The sequence below is a fragment of the Cherax quadricarinatus genome, chromosome 49 (assembly GCF_038502225.1).
Source record: "Cherax quadricarinatus isolate ZL_2023a chromosome 49, ASM3850222v1, whole genome shotgun sequence".
Classification (NCBI taxonomy): domain Eukaryota; kingdom Metazoa; phylum Arthropoda; class Malacostraca; order Decapoda; family Parastacidae; genus Cherax; species Cherax quadricarinatus.
In genome coordinates, this window is record NC_091340.1 from 4,285,515 (window position 1) to 4,303,957 (window position 18,443).

At 42.2% G+C, this 18,443-nt stretch overlaps 1 protein-coding gene across 1 annotated transcript in view; it reads left to right on the forward strand.

Annotated features, from left to right (window-relative positions):
- The first annotated feature begins 1,879 nt into the window (after positions 1 to 1,879).
- tyn (trynity) overlaps positions 1,880 to 18,443 on the forward strand; it is a 216,269-nt gene continuing 199,705 nt past the window's right edge. Inside the window, exon 1 of the mRNA XM_070095104.1 lies at positions 1,880 to 2,006. The gene's annotated coding sequence lies outside the window, so the exon portion shown is untranslated. The remainder of the gene's footprint in view (positions 2,007 to 18,443) is intronic.

The following is an 18,443-nucleotide window of genomic DNA, read 5'->3' on the forward strand; positions in this document are numbered from 1 at the left end:
GCATTTCTGGCAAATTAGGTCAATTTTGTCCCCAGGATGCGACCCACATCAATCGACTAACACCCAGGTGTCTATTTTACTGCTAGGTGAACATGGACAGCAGGTGTCTTAAGGAAACACGTCCTAACGTCTCCGTACCGGGAATCGAACCACGGACATCAATGTATGAGCAGAGTTTTCACGTAAACCCCCAAAACCACACAGACCAGTGCACTTCAGAATTATATTGACACACCTAGAAAATCATGCAATGTTTTTATTTTTGCAGTTTTTAAGTGTTGTAGCTGTCTTCAGGCCTGGGTTGCCTCTGGATGAGGGGTGCCAATCGGGTTTCCAACCAAAGGCATCCGTCTTCATTTACATCCTAATTCTGAAGCTCAGAGACCGTGATCATCCAGTACCAGCAGCATCCTCCTTGCTGTATAACACTGTATGCTGGCTCAGTGCTGTTGGAGATGGTTCAAATTCCATCAACAGTCTTTCCTTTTTGGGTGAAGGAGATGAAGGATTAGACATGTGCGACATCTGGGTATCTTTATTGTAGACGCTTCGCCATCCAGTGGCTTTATTAATACAAATTAAAAGACATAATTGGACGTTAGTGAGTGAATAGGTTCATGCGTCGTACATTAATAAAATGAATCGCGCTGAAGACTTTAGCTAGGGTTCTATAGAGGCAGGAGAGGAAGAAGAGGCAGGAGAGGAAGAAGAGGCAGGAGAGGAAGAAGAGGCAGGAGAGGAAGAAGAGGCAGGAGAGGAAGAAGAGGCAGGAGAGGAAGATGAGGTAGAAGAGGCAGGAGAGGCAGGAGTGGCAAGAGAGGAAGAGGCAGAAGAGGCAGAAGAGGCAGGAGAGGTAGGAGAGGCAGGAGAGGAAGAAGAGGCAGGAGAGGAAGAAGAGGCAGTGTTACCCTGGCTTACAGTGTTACACTGACTTACAGTCTTACCCTGGCTTACAGTGTTACAGTGACTTACAGTGTTACACTGACTTATAATGTTACACTGACTTCTAGTGTTACACTGACGTACAGTGTTACACTGACTTATAATGTTACAATGATTTACAGGGTTACACTGACTTACTGTGTTACACTGACTTGCAGTGTTACACTGACTTGCAGTGTTACACTGACTTATAATGTTACAATGACTTACAGTGTTACCCTGGCTTGCAGTGTTACACTGACTTATAATGTTACACTGATTTACTGTGTTACACTGACTTACTGTGTTACCTGACTTCTAGTGTTACACTGACTTATAATGTTACAATGATTTACTGTGTTACACTGACTTACTGTGTTACCTGACTTCTAGTGTTACACTGACGTAGTGTTACACTGACTTATAATGTTACAATGATTTACAGTGTTACACTGACTTACTGTGTTACCTGACTTCTAGTGTTACACTGACGTAGTGTTACACTGACTTATAATGTTACAATGATTTACAGTGTTACACTGACTTACTGTGTTACACTGACTTGCAGTGTTACACTAACTTACAGTGTTACACTGGCTTACAGTGTTACACTGACTTACAGTGTTACCCTGGCTTACAGTGTTACACTTACAATGTTACACTGGCTTATAGTGTTACACTGACTTACGGGACGCCATTCTTCCCGAGTATCTTAGATAATATCTTATTTCTATTATCTTAGATAATATCTTTACATGCTTCTAGACACAACTTTCCTGTCCCAGGTAACCAGCTGTTCGAGTGACGTCACAGAGCGTCGACCAATGAAGCTAGTGAATAGACCAGAGGCAGCCAATGAGCGCCCAGAGGCACCAGAGGTTGGCGCATGCGTCACACCTGGATGAACACAGAGTATATAAAGTAATGTTGACGTTTTCGTCTTCCCATAACACACGTGGACGGTGAGAGGCGCGAGAGTGCGTTATTTACCGGTGCATCGTTTAACAGTGCCACTGTGTTGACTATCACAGGCTGGTTCCTTGTACGTTGGGGTTTGGACGCCTGTAGCTATCACCAGCGTCAAGGTAAGTCGTCAGTCGCTGTGCGAGTCATTGTGAATCATCTTTATGCAGTGGTTGTTATTTAAATGATGTGGTAATTTACATAATTGAGTGTTGTAGTTTTTTTTTTTAGTGATGCGGAAACTAACGGCGCTGTGAGCTGGCCTGGACGCTGAGGAGAATTAGGTTAAGGTTGGTCAGGAAACAGGACAAGCGATTCCTGACGCGGGTCTTAGTCATATGATGACCCGCAACTGGAACTTTTGGTCATTTGGCCGACACCTTCCGCTGGCTTACCTTTATAGCTGTTAGATTCGAGTAAATAATCGACAATAATGTAACTTACAAATAAAAAAAAAAAAGTTGATCTCTTCCGTTCTCCTTAAGGATAAACATATTCTTTGTCTTTCATATACCTTTGATGGGTTTCGAGAGTGTCCCTATTCCCGCAGCCCAGCCCTGGTCAACCAGGCTGTTGCTGCTGGAATAAGACACTTTTTTTTAAGCCCCAAGCAGGAAATCTGGCATTGAAAACGATGTAGCAACATTACAAGAGGAAGAAATGTTGAATATCTTGTGTAGCGTCACATCACAGCAGAATGTGTGGATGACAGACTTACGAAATCGTAATAACGCGATTTCAGACCAACCAGGGGAACGGGTGGGGTTTGATCCCATGGCGAGGGAGTCGTGAAACTTCATAGGTTCTAACCCCACCCCCCGTACCGTGGTTAATTTACTTGATAGATGTTGGGTCAGTCAGTCGTAACTGTTATGTGATAGCCACTCAGTGTATCAACCTGACACCAGTCTGAGGGCTGCAACACTAATGGATGCTGGTGTTGCATGGCCAAGTCTTCCTGAGACCTGCAACACCCCCGGCTGCTGGTGTTGCATGATCATGTCTTCCTGACACCTGCAACACAAATGGATGTTGTTAGTTGGTGTTGCAGGGCTAAGTTTTCCTCTGACCTGCAACACCCCCGGCTGCTGGTGTTGCACTGGTACCTACCTTCCATTAACAACAAAGATGGCTCGTGGCTCAAGTGGTAGCTACTTCGGGTGGGGGGAAGAGGGGAGGGGGAGAGGGGAGGGGGAGAGGGGAGGGGGAGAGGGGAGGGGGGGATAGAACACTTAGACGGGCGTTTCTAAAACTTTATCTGAATCCGATATTTCCAAAGAATTTGCCCAATCTTTTCTAAAAAGTCCCACATCGATTTTTTGCACTTGCGACTTCGGAGGGCAATGTGTCCCAGTCACTGCCCACATTTATATTGTATATCATAATCTTTATTTTTCTAAGAATTAGCCGTAGATGTCAGCCAATCGTACGTAGGTGCTTGTGGCGATTAACCTGGACGGCTCACCACAGTCTCCAGTCCCTCCGACATCCTGCACCCAGTATCATCACTCTCCGGTGATTTAACAATATAAATACTTACATTATGAAGGCTCAGGAATTATTGTATGGTATTAAAATAGTTACGGCAGAGAATGCCACTCCATGTTGCGACAATAACGATAATAAAGACGTTATTCGGAGAGAACAGCTATGATGACACTGGACGAGTGTAGTGTATCTAAGACTGAGTGTAGCATCACCACCAACAATAATAGCTACAACACCACCAAGGCAGTGTTACCATACACTGTTTTCTTGTACTCTCACTAGGCTGATTTAGACTTAGTGATCTCCTTCAGTGATATCAGTGATCATTTAAGACTTACTGTGCCTTTAAGCACTTGAAATAGATGTCAGAACCTGTTGTACTGTATATATCTAATACTATTGTTCTGTATAGATCTGTTAGAGGTTATTGTGCTGCATAGAGCTGTGACGCAATCAGTTGTTAGTACAGGACACTTACGTGAATGTGCACTTCAGGTCTGCATTCTTGGTCCTGAGTTCACGATCGTGTAAACTGCAACTATAACACTGTGTGTGTGTGTGTGTGTGTGTGTGTGTGTGTGTGTGTGTGTGTGTGTGTGTGTGTGTGTGTGTGTGAGAGAGAGAGAGAGAAGTTGACGCTGTCGGTCTGGTGCTGTGCCAGCCACAGTCAACCTCAATATCCAGCTCATCTGTGTCACGAACTTAAAGCCTTAATACCCTCCATGTGTGTTCTCTATACAAGTCAATGATATGCATGAAAGCAATGATAATTCATATATATATATATATATATATATATATATATATATATATATATATATATATATATATATATATATATATACATACATACATACAAGGAATTCGCATGAGCAGGCGAAATATACACAAATACTGATCTCTGGCTGAAGGAGACTCGAACCTACGAACCTTGGAACAAGGTACGCAGTGCATTACCATTCTTACCACACTGGACGGCAAGGTATTGGTCCAGTGTGGTGAAAATGGTAATGCACTGCGAACCTTGTTCCAAGGTTCGTAGGTTCGAGTCTCCTTCAGCCAGAGATCAGTGTTTGTATATATATATATATATATATATATATATATATATATATATATATATATATATATATATATATATATATATATGAGAGAGAGAGACAGAGACAGAGACGCTGACCGAATATATTATACATAGAAGTAACGCATCTTCAGTAATATAGAAAAAAGAAACAAATATTTTCGGTCTAGCCAGAGACCGTTTACGGATGGTACGCACTGAAGTAATTACCAGGAAGCCATTATTTACGCAAACACGTCAAGTGCACATGAAATATGAGAAGCGCTGTCGTAGTTCTATCAGAACTAGAAGGTAAGAGTTGAGAAGCACTATCGTAGTTCTATAAGAACTAGAACGTAAGAGTTGAGAAGCACTGTCGTAGTTCTATAAGAACTAGAACGTAAGAGTTGAGAAGCACTGTCGTAGTTCTATCAGCACTAGAAGGTTCCAGGTCTTCCTTCATGACTCTACGCGACACTGGTCTCTCAGCCACAATTCTCTTGCTAAACGAGCACTTTCGCATATACTTTTTATGCTAATTAATCTTGCTTACGTTCATCAGATTCATAACGAACCGACGGCATTTATCTCAAAGGCAGTGTTGCAAATGCCAACATTCATCTGTGTGTCACGGTGCTCCGTGGCCTGGTGGCTGAGGCCCTCGCTTCACACGGCGAGGGTCCGGGTTCGATTCCCGGCGCAAGTAGAAATATTGGGCGTGTTTCTTACACCGATTGTCTGTTCTCCCATCAGTAAAATAGGTACCTGGGTGTTAGTGGACTGGTGTGGGTCGCATCCAGGGACAAAACTGACCTAATTTTCCCGGAATGTTCAGCATAACAAGCGGCTTTCTATATAGTAGTATATTACTGATGTCAGCTAGGCCTGTATACCTTGTACATGTACTTGTAGTAAATAAAGATATTATTATTATTATTATTATTATTATTATTATTATTATTATTATTATAAGAGCTTCTGAGGGTGCCTCGAGAGAGCTATTGAGTCATTATGTTGCTAAAATTGCTTGATTGACAAAGTTGTAGGAGTTGATGCTTGTTCTCCTGTCTGTCACTGCTCACTTTATTGCCTCTGTTCTTCCCTATCTCTCACCTTTGGAGATTTAGACGCCACGTGTTACATCTGGGTATCTTTGTAGATGTTTCGCCCTCCAGTGACTTTATCGATGCAATACGCTACAAGAACATAATGAGAAGAATGTAGAACTGTTTGCAAAAAATGTGGTATTGTATAGATAAAGCCACTGGAGGGCGAAACGTCTACAAATAAAGATACCTAGATGTTGCATATGTGTCTAATTCTTCATCTTGTCGGTATTGTCTACCATTCATAAACATTTCTCACTTTTAATCCCTTCTATTCCTTCTCAGTTGTTTATCAATCTCTCTGTCTCTCAGCTTCCGACTTTCTCGTCTCATTTCCCAGAAATTTTCCAACTTAAATAAAAATATTTGAGGGTCTCAGTGCATCGCCATGAGCACAACTTGCACGTGACACATAATACGTGACACTCACAATACGTGACACTCGTAATACGTGACTGATAATACATGACACTCGTGACACGTGACACCCATAAAACACTACATATTTCAGGTATTATTCTGTTGTCGGAAATGAATTTATGTATCAGATAATGGAACATGACCAGGTAACTGTGTAAGACCACAGGACCTGTGTCAGGTGTGTGTACTCACCTAATTGTGGTTGCTGGGGTCGAGACTAAGCTCCTGGCCCCGCCTCTTCACTGACAGCTACTTGGCCACTCCCTGATCCATGAACTTCATTATACCTCTCCTTAAAGCTATGTATGCATCCTGCCTCCAAAATATATCACTTCCCAGACTATTCCATTTCCTGACAACTCTGTGACTGAAGAAATACTTCCTAAAATCCCTATGATTCATCTGAGTCTTCAACTGCCAACTCTGACCCCTTGTTGCTGTGTCCCATCTCTGGAATATCCTGTCTCTGTCCAACTGTGTGTATGTGTGTGTGTGTATATATGTGTGTGTGTGTGTGTGTGTGTGTGTGTGTGTGTGTGTGTGTGTGTGTGTGTGTGTGTGTGTGTGTGTGTGTGTGTGTGGATAAATGGTTCAGAGAACTAACAAGTTGACAAATTAGACACATGGCCAACAATTGGGTATCTTTATTATTGAAGCGTTTAGCCACACAGTGACTTCCTCAGTCCAATACAGAGAAGACTAGTTGAAGATCAGAAGGAGTCTGAGGTAATCAGTCCCTCAGACTGGAGTCGATCTAATCAATGTGTATATGGAAGGGGACTAACACAGGTACCTCAACATTTTCTATCACAAACCTAAGTACTCTCAAAGACTGTAAAGTACAAGGCTTTGCTATACACCAGCTTTGAATAAAATCTGAGATCAAACCAATGGAGAGTAAAGCATACACAGTTAAACGTGTTCCGGTTTAGCTCATATTCACACCACCAGAACGAATGTACAATATCCATACAATAGGAACAGTCTTTAGGGACAAGTAAAGCCAAAATAATTAGCAGAGTTTTACAGATGGTACGATAACACTCTTACTGCTACAGCTGTTATACCTTCAAACAGAAAACAGAACTGATATTGAGTGAGCCAGCTAGAGGAACGAGAGGGTCTAGTAATCGTTGAGTTCCTAGCAACCATTCACAGGTTGTATTAATGTTGGTAGAATTACCGACATTATGTTGGGTAAAAGGACACAAGTGCAACTAATGTGACATTTTATTGTGGCAACGTTTCGCTCTCCAGGAACTTTATAACGGCTTGATAAAGCTCCTGGAGAGCGAAACGTTGCCACAATATAATGTCACATTAGTTGCACTTGTGTCCTTTTACTCAACCTTCCCAGGTCACCAACCATGTCTAAAACAACAGAAGGCCGCAGCAACTAGTTAGCCATCCCATACTAGGATGGTCGACTCATCCTAGATGGTTAGAACTATCCTTCTGGCTGGCTATAAGAGCATGCAGGATGGAGGTTCTGTATCTCAAACGTCGAATACAAGACGCATGGAACTTAACAATGATGAATTTGCTGCAACATCCACCTTTGTACTCGGAGAATGCCACACAAGCGACTCCACTGGTGACTCCAACACAGGTGACTATAGCAAAGGTGACTCCAACACAGGTGACTATAGCAAAGGTGACTCCAACACAGGTGACTACAGCAAAGGTGACTATAACAAGAATGGGTCCAGCAAAGATGACTTCAACACAGTTGATTATAACAAAGGTGACTATAACAAAGGTGACTCCAACACAGGAAATCAAATCACGTGACCCATGAGCTAATCTTTTTGGAGCAGAAAAATCTGCGACGCCGTTACAGCTGTGTGTGTGTGTTTGTGTGTGTGTGTGTGTGTGTGTGTGTGTGTGTGTGTGTGTGTGTGTGTGTGTGTGTGTGTGTGTGTGTGTGTGTGTGTGTGTGTGTGCTTTATCCCTCTCGAACAATCTGTCTCTGTCCACCTTGTCAGTTCCTCTCTGTATTTTGTACGTTATCATCATATCATCCCTTAGTCATCATGATTAGTTCTCGTAACCTCTCTTCATCTGACACACCGCTTAGCTCCGGGACTAGTTTCGTTGCAAACCTCTACACTTTCTCCAGTTTCATCAAATGTTTGACCAGGTGTGGGTTCCATACTGGTGCTGCGTACTCCAGTATGGGCCTGACGTATGCCGTATACAATGTGGTGAATGACTCCTGACTTAGATTTCTGAAAGCTAATCTTAATTTTTCCAGATGCGTGTTTGCTGTAGTGGTTATTCGGTTGATGGGTACCTTAGGTGATATGCTTGGTATAATGCACACCCCGAGGCCCTTTACTTGAGTAAGGATTTCTGGACTTTTTCGCCCTTCTCTGATTTTGATAATTTTACAGTTAGGTAAGGCCAGGAGCTGTGACCCGACCCCTGCAGCCACATATATGTTAGCACTTGCTGGTGTTGAATTCCAACATCCACTTCTCAGATTCTCCCAGCTTATCTAGGACTGATGAAAGTTAGACACATGTGCAACATCTGGGTATCTTTATTGTAGACGTTTCGCCATCCAGTGGCTTTATCTATACAAATTCAAGGACATAACTGGAAGACAGTAGAAGTATATACAGAAGATGAGGTAATCAGTCCCTTCAGGATTGCTTGAAGCCTTTTCTTGCTTTCGATATATTTTTACCTCCTCGTGACTCTCACATCATTTCCGAAGAGAAATTCATCTGTTTCCATCCCTATCGGCACGTCGTTCACGTACACCAGAAAGAGAATCAGTCCCAGCACAAATAAGTGTGGAACCCCCCTTGTCACGCTTGCCTATTCTGATGAGTCTGTCCTCCGAGACGTCACTACACATCACTCTTAATTATAAAGTCCTACAACAAAAGGCAGCGCTAATTACAGACATTAGCCTCATTACGGGTTCATTAGTTTCGTACGGTACTTCGTGACTGAGAGAGCAGACGACGCAACGGGAAGCACCTGAGACCAAGGCAGGTTCGGGAATACTAAAATGGTATACAATACCGACAGGTTCATAAATAAGACACATGTGCAACAGATACCTAACTGTTCCACATGTGCAACAGATACATAATTGTTCCACATGTGTCTTACCAATCAGGTTGGAGAAGTTGTTCCATTATGGTGGCTGAGAGGTTGATAAGAGCAAGCAACCTGATCACTGTTTGGTTGAGGGTCGTAAAGACGACAACAGAGAGGAGGCTCACTATTCCTCACTATTCGGACACTGATAAACCACTCTCTGTAACACTGTCTTGTAAGACGCTTATCTACAAAGTAAAGAACTGAAAGTGTCAGTTTTTCTGATACAGGAAGCAGCTCTCTCGAGTTCTCTTTAAATTTTCTCTCTTATTTCACACACAGAAGCTAAAAGAAATTAGACAAATATATGAGTAAAAAGGGCATCTTTATTCCGAAACGTTTCGCCTACACAGTAGGTTTCTTCAGTCGAGTACAGTATCTGAGGTACTAAGGCAATTTCTTGGGTGGCTTCTGGAGGTTTGAATAATACGTGGGTGGGGGTGGGTGGTTTCAGAAGTACCTGCCTTGTATGGGCCAGTAGGCCTACTGCAGTTTTCTTCCATTCCTATGTTCTTATGTGCTTACTGAGATATACACATAAATGAAATTTACCTCTGAAACTTACAAAATAAGAATGAAATGACACAAAGCAGTGCTTTCCAACCCACATCACTAATATTCTTCACGGGAAGTGGAACAGAATTCTTCCTCCGTGAGCTGTGTGTCGTAGAAGTGACTAAAATACCGGGAACAAGAGGTTAGTAACCCCTTCTCCTGTATAAATTACTAACTTTAAAATAAAAACTTTCGTTTTTCTTTTTGGGTCACTCTGCCTCGGTGGGATACAGCCGGTGTGTTTAAAAAAATCACTGAAACCTCAACTCATGGGATGAGAAGTAAACTGTGCAACTGTCCGGGGAATTCTCACCTTGCAAGATAAAACTTGAATTCTCACCTTGCAAGATAAAACTTGAACAAAATAATGTAAAACTTGTATAAAATATCAAGTTTACAGGTTGTCACTCGGACCATTAAGTCCGGCTTTTGTTAGGTGTTGTCTTGACAACTTGAGGTCAACTCCTGCACTCATACCTCAAGACAGTTTATCCTGGAGAAATAATTTCTTCCATCGCCTTCCCTTTAAAAGTTGTGCTTAATCCATTAGTATTTAGCGATAAAATTTTAAACTACACATTTTTTTATTTTTAAAGCGACTCCTGTTGCAGACTCCATTATGTTACCTTCCTTCTCAGGATCTCTGTCCCCTCCCCTCTCACTACCTTTTTTTCTATCCCTCTCTACTTACCTCCCATCTTCTCTAATCCTCCTATTGATTCTCACCATCCTTCCTAACCCTTCTCTTCTTTCCCCTCATTTTCTTTCTATATATAATTCTCTCCTGTTCGATTCATTGAGCAGTCATCGTCATCCCAGGTGTTCTTTGATCTCCAGGGCAGCATCGTGCTGTTACGCTCAGTAAATACACTCTATGCGAGTCTCAACAGGTGTTGGAACGTAGGTCACGGTATGTAGGTGGTCTTGGACTCTGGTGTTTAGCGCTTCTTTTTGATACTAATAATGTGGTGAAGTTTCTGTGATGTCGGTGGTAACCTGCTGTCTAGCTTCTGTTGAGGTGGTGGTGGTGATGGTTCGTGGTTTAGCTTCTGTGATGGTGGTCTGTGTTTTTACTAGTTTATTCGTCAGGAAATAATCTTCTGACCCGGATCTAACATATGTCCAGATTAGTGGTCCTGGCTCCACCCTGACCACTGAGACCACCAAGAATAAGCCAGCGGCCACAGCAGCATCAGCGACCACTGGTTCCATCTTGCGGGAAACAGTTGTCTCAATAAGGTAACGGACATGTCTTTTATTTGTCCCATGATGTACCGTGACCTACTGTGTCTTGCGCCATGATGGCCTAGTACTCCAGTTAAGTTCGTTTAATATGGCTATTATGCACCCCATACCGATCTTCTGGGCGGTAGTCAAAAGATTACTGAGGGACATAATCGGTCCAGGGACTGGTCTCCAGAGTTCTGACAGCTAAACAAGTTACAGCGGCAGTGTAATGTTTTTGTGAGGGAATTCATGTCTGCATGGATAACTCACTGTGGTACTCCAGTCAACCTTCCTCACATCTGCCGTAACATTATCCAGGAAACTCAACTTTAGTCGTAATGAACGACCGTCCATTCCTCTGTTTATTCATGATCCAGGAAGTCGCGGAAGCCTCCCTGGCTCCCACGTTGACGGGGTCACATACTGAGAGTGAAGGCTGGTTCATTGCTCGTTGGAATTCTTTTCAGAGCAGAGCAGGAAGAGGCGACGCTTTCCACACTAAATCAGTTTACAATTATTTTGTGTAGTCATCGCTGGAAGAACCTTCTGTGTAGTTTAAATGTTTGCTCCCTTCATCCTGTAATGATATTCTGAATATTTAAAAATGTATGACTCGGTGGATAAAGTACTGTGTACTCTGATGCTGAGTTTGCAGGTTCGAATCCTGTAGTGGACTGAGATATAATGTTTGTTTTGGCTTAAATAGCAACGCTCTTCTTGCCGAATAAGGCAAGCTAATATTTGTGTATGCAATAATTTCGCAAAAGTCATCCTGAACCTAACGAAAAAAATATATTTCACTGTGTTTGTTTATTATTAAATTATTATAAACTTATCTAAAATATATTTAGTTGGATTAAGCTAAATTAAATTGAGCTTTTTATAAGGTTATGTAAGTTTTCTAAGGTTCTTTTGGTACAAAATTATTAATTTTTACATTAACATAAATGAAAAATATATATCTTTAAACGTATAAGAGAAAATTTTAGAAAAGCCTTAATTTTAAATGAGTTCTTGCTAGCTGACCAGTTTTACCTATTCGGCACGACATTATATATATATATATATATATATATATATATATATATATATATATATATATATATATATATATATATATATATATATATTTATATATCAAAGTAACTTCCAGTAGGTTAGGTTAGGTAAAGTTTGTCAGGAAACAGGACAAGTGTTTCCTGATGCGGGTCTTAGTCATATAATGGCCTATAGCTGGAGCTTTTGGTCATCTGACTGAGGCCTTCCGCTGGCTTACCCGTCCATCCCTTTAAACATTATAACTATTATTAATTTGACATCCAGTGCTCAACAATAAATCTTAACTAACGTTCGCCTTCAAAAGTGAAGTGACCTTTAACATTTAAGGACTAAGGACAATTTATTGTCCTTAGTGGTTGACTGAAGGCAATGGAACCAGATAACATCTCTCCAAAGATCGTGAGAGAAGGAACTGAAGTTCTGTATGAAGTACCAGTCACAATCTTCAACACGTCAGCTGGTACAGGGCAGCTGACAGGCTTGTGGAAGACAGCAGAGACATTCCCAGCATATAAGAAAGAGGACAGACAGGTGGTATTAAAGCACAGACCAGCGTCACTGACTTGTTAAGTTTGTAAGGTTATGGAGAAGATAATTAGAAGAATGGTGGTGGAGGACCTTGAATACAGCAGAGAGAGAGAGAGAGAGAGAGAGAGAGAGAGAGAGAGAGATGAGTAGACTGTATAATTTTGGTCTGTAAGAAAATTTTCAGTATAGCACCACACAAGAGAGTGGAACAATAGCTAGAGAATCAGGCAGGAATAACAGAGTAAGCATCACAATGGATCAAGGAATGACGAGCAAAAAGGAAACAAAGAGCGATTGTCTGAGAAGAGTTATCAGAGTGGGCGCCTGTGACGGGCGGGGTTCCACAAGGGTCAGTAATTGGACCCGGGCTATTTTTGGTGTGAGTGAACGACTTGACGAAAGAAAGCTGGATGTAACCCTGTGTGCAGATGATGTGAAATTAACGAAGAAAATACAAACAGGAGAGAATAAGGAAACACTATAAAAATCTTAGATAAGATGCAGGATAGGCCTGACATGGGCTTATAAAAATTCAACCCGGCAGGAAGTACATGGTTATGAAAATTGGGGAAGGGCAGAGAAGATCAAACTCGGATTACAAGCTTGGAAGGCAAATACTATAAATCTCATTCAAGAAGGACCTCGGGGTGAGCATACTACCGAGCATATCATCTGAGATGCACATTAATCGAATAACTTTTTACAGCAAATACACGTCAGGCAAAGCTAAGATTAGCTTTCAGGAATCTCAACGAAGCATTCAAAGCGCTATATACAAGCTACGTGAGGCCCATCTTAGAGTATGCAGCACCAGTATGGAACCAACATAGTATCAAGCAAGTCAAGAGATTGGGAAAAAAATGTAGAGGTTTTCAATGAGCTTAGTTCCAGGTCCAAGGAGTGTGAGCTGTGATGAGAGTTTAAGGAGATAAACGATCACATTACATGACAGAAGGACCAGACTAGACATGATAACGGCATACAAAATACTGTGAGGAATTATACACAAATAACCAGTCAAAGGAGAAAGAAACATATTACAACGTTTCGGTCCGAGTTGAACCATTAATTATTATGTCTAGTTAATGGTCCTAGTCGGAGCGAAACGTCGTCATAAGTCAGTCTCGTATGTGCGGGTTATTTGTGTAATGTTCCAGTCATAGTATTGTGTATTTTTCTTCACTAAGAAAAATAGATAATGAGGATAGGGACAGACTGTTCAGGAGGTGGGAAACAAGTACATTAGGGCACAGCTGGCAGCTATGAACACAAATGAATCGGAGGGATTTTAGGAAATATTTCTTCAGCCTTGTTGAGGTCAAAAAGTCAAACGACACGGATATCTAAGTAATAGGGGCAGGACCTACACATAGCTTGAAGAACAGGTATAACAAGCCTAACAAACACACACACACACACGAACGAACGCATATACAACAGGCCTAGTGTCTAATTGACAAGTGCCTATGACAAAATGGTAACTAAAACACACACACACACACACACACACACTGTGGACTACACTCCACTCATTGCTGTGTTAACTAAGGATCGTCAAGCCGATAAATTAAACACTTGTCTGACACTTGTGTGTCTTTCTTCTGGGAAAGTTGGACCCCACAGTGGCTTCATCAGTCCAGTACCCTACTTACATATAAGACAACACAGGAGAGTGTTGTTGCTTCGGTATGTTAGAGTGGAAGTGCGGGTGTACGCGACACTGCAACAGTGTCCTCTGTCATGTGTCAGTGTGATGCTGCTGCACACGGTGTCAGCATGACGTTGCTTCACACTTACTGTTACTTATGGACACACTAAACCCACAGTTCTTAAGCGTCTGGGGAGCAGGAGGTAGTCAGAACAGGGAACACGTGGGGATTAAACCTTTGGCAAGTTAGTCGTAAAACTCACAGGCCAGTACGTTAACCACTGGGCCAGCAGGTCCAGTGGTAAACGCACTGGCCTGCTGGCCATGGGTTAACCACTCGTTCCCTAATTGTTTTTGCAATCGTCTCATTACGATTAGTTATAATCAAAGAAGTAGAATGTAGCTCCGATCCGCTGGATCACGATCCCCTCTCAGTGGCGATAAAAGAGAGTGAGCTACAGCTCTTTTGCTCTTTGAAGATTTTCAGTTACTGGTGGTTAGTGTTGAAGTACCTGCAGTACTCTGGTGGCTAGTGTTGAAACCCCTAGCTTCAGACTGGCTTTGATACCAGGTAGAGGAGGCTGGGCTTGTGGGTCGCTGGGATATATTTCCCGAATGGCTCGGCGACCGTAAGACATCGAAGTGTCTTGGGAACACAAGACGTACTGTCTCCGTGTCTTCCCTCCGTCACTGACGTGGACATCCGGACGTCTCAGCTGCAAGAGACGACCTTGTTGCTGGGACAGTGCTCTTCATCCAAGGAAGTGGTGTTTCTCTCCTTGTCCACGGATCAAACCTGATTATCTTTCTTTTCCCAGGCACTGTAGTACCCAGGCACTGTAGTACCCAGGCACTGTAGTACCCAGGCACTATATTACCCAGGTAATGTAGCACCAGGCACTATATTACCCAGGCACTGTAGTACCCAGGCACTGTAGTACCCAAGCACTGTAGTACCCAGGCATTATATTACCCAGGTAATGTAGCACCAGGCACTGTAGTACCCAGGCCCTGTAGTACCAGGCACTGTAGTACCAGGCACTATATTACCCAGGCACTGTAGTACCCAGACACTGTAGTACCCAGGCACTGTAGTACCCAGGCATTATATTACCCAGGTAATGTAGCACCAGGCACTGTAGTACCCAGGCCCTGTAATACCAGGCACTGTAGTACCAGGCACTATATTACCCAGGCACTGTAGTACCCAGACACTGTAGTACCCAGGCACTGTATTACCCAAGGACTGTAGTACCCAGGCACTGTAGTACCCAAGGACTGTAGTACCCAGGCATTATATTACCCAGGTAATGTAGCACCAGGCACTGTAGTACCAGGCACTATATTACCCAGGCATTGTAGTACTCAGGCACTGTAGTACCCAGCACTGTAGTACCCAGGCACTGTAGTACCAGGCACTATATTACCCAGGTAATGTAGCACCAGGCACTGTAGTACCAGGCACTATATTACCCAGGCACTGTAGTACTGAGGCACTGTAGTACCCAGCACTGTAGTACCAGGCACTGTAGTACCAGGCACTATATTACCCAGGTATGTAGCACCAGGCACTGTAGTACCAGGCACTATATTATCCAGGCACTGTAGTACCAGGCACTGTAGTACCAGGCACTATATTACCCAGGTATGTAGCACCAGGCACTGTAGTACCAGGCACTATATTATCCAGGCACTGTAGTACTCAGGCACTGTAGTACCCAGCACTGTAGTACCCAGGCACTGTAGTACCAGGCACTGTAGTACCAGGCACTATATTACCCAGGTATGTAGCACCAGGCACTGTAGTACCAGGCACTATATTATCCAGGCACTGTAGTACCAGGCACTGTAGTACCAGGCACTATATTACCCAGGTATGTAGCACCAGGCACTGTAGTACCAGGCACTATATTATCCAGGCACTGTAGTACTCAGGCACTGTAGTACCCAGCACTGTAGTACCCAGGCACTGTCGTACCAGGCACTGTAGTACCAGGCACTATATTACCGAGGTAATGTAGCACCAGGCACTGTAGTACCAGGCACTGTAATACCCAGGCACTGTAGTACCCAGGCACTGTAGTACCAGGCACTATATTACCTAGGTAATGTAGCACCAGACACTGTAGTACCAGACACTATATTACCCAGGCACTGTAGTACCCAGGCACTGTAGTACCCAGGCACTGTAGTACCCAGGCACTGTAGTACCAGGCACTATATTACCTAGGTAATGTAGCACCAGACACTGTAGTACCAGACACTATATTACCCAGGCACTGTAGTACCCAGGCACTGTAGTACCCAGGCACTGTAGTACCAGGCACTGTAGTACCAGGCACTGTAGTACCAGGCACTATATTACCCAGGTAATGTAGCACCAGGCACTGTAGAACCAGGCACTATATTACCCAGGCACTGTAGTACCAGGCACTATATTACTCAGGCACTGTAGTACCAGGCACTATATTACCCAGGCACTGTAGTACCCAGGCACTGTAGTACCCAAGCACTATAGTACCCAGGCACTATATTACCCAGGCACTATATTACCCAGGCACTGTAGTACCCAGGCACTGTAGTACCCAGGCACTACATTACCCAGGCACTATATTACCCAGGCACTGTAGTACCCAGGCACTGTAGTACCCAGGCACTGTAGTACTCAGGAACTGTAGTACCCAGGCACTACATTACCCAGGCACTATATTACCCAGGCACTGTAGTACCCAGGCACTGTAGTACCCAGGCACTGTAGTACCCAGGAACTGTAGTACCCAAGCACTGTAGTACCCAGGCATTATATTACCCAGGCACTATATTACCCAAACACCATATTAACCAAACACCATATTAACCAAACACCATATTAACCAAACTCAATATTAACCAAACACCATATTAACCAAACACCATATTAACCAAACACCATATTCCCCAAACACCATATTCCCCAAACACCATATTAACCAAACACCATATTAACCAAACACCATATTAGCCAAACACCATATTAACCAAACACCATATTAACCAAACACCATATTAACCAAACATCATATTAACCAAACACCATATTAACCAAACACCATATTAACCAAACACCATATTAACCAAACATCATATTAACCAAACACCATATTAACCAAACACCATATTAACCAAACACCATATTCCCCAAACACCATATTCCCCAAACACCATATTAACCAAACACCATATTAACCAAACACCATATTAACCAAACATCATATTAACCAAACACCATATTAACCAAACACCATATTAACCAAACACCATATTAACCAAACATCATATTAACCAAACACCATATTAACCAAACATCATATTAACCAAACACCATATTAACCAAACACCATATTAACCAAACACCATATTAACCAAACACCATATTAACCAAACACCATATTAACCAAACACCATATTAACCAAACACCATATTAACCAAACACCATATTAACCAAACACCATATTAACCAAACACCATATTAACCAAACACCATATTAACCAAACACCATATTAACCAAACACCATATTAACCAAACACCATATTAACCAAACACCATATTAACCAAACACCATATTAACCAAACACCATATTAACCAAACACCATATTAACCAAACACCATATTAACCAAACACCATATTAACCAAACATCATATTAACCAAACATCATATTAACCAAACACCATATTAACCAAACACCATATTAACCAAACACCATATTAACCAAACATCATATTAACCAAACACCATATTAACCAAACACCATATTAACCAATCATATTAACCAAACACCATATTAACCAAACACTATATTACCCAAACACCATATTAACCAAACACCATATTAACCAAACATCATATTAACCAAACACCATATTAACCAAACACCATATTAACCAAACATCATATTAACCAAACACCATATTAACCAAACATCATATTAACCAAACACCATATTAACCAAACACCATATTAACCAAACACCATATTAACCAAACACCATATTAACCAAACACCGTATTAACCAAACACCATATTAACCACAATAAACCACCTCACCAGCACAATAAACAACAGAGACGTGTTTAAGATCAAACACATTTCTATGTATTATTTTTGCGAGTTATTTTTTGGGACGTTGAATATACCATGTTCACCATGTTATAACATAACACATGGAGAACATGACACTGCTGTTATTGTGTCGCATGGGATGTTCACCATGTTATAACATAACACATGGAGAACATGACACTGCTGTTATTGTGTCGCCTGGGATGTTCACCATGTTATAACATAACACATGGAGAACATGACACTGCTGTTA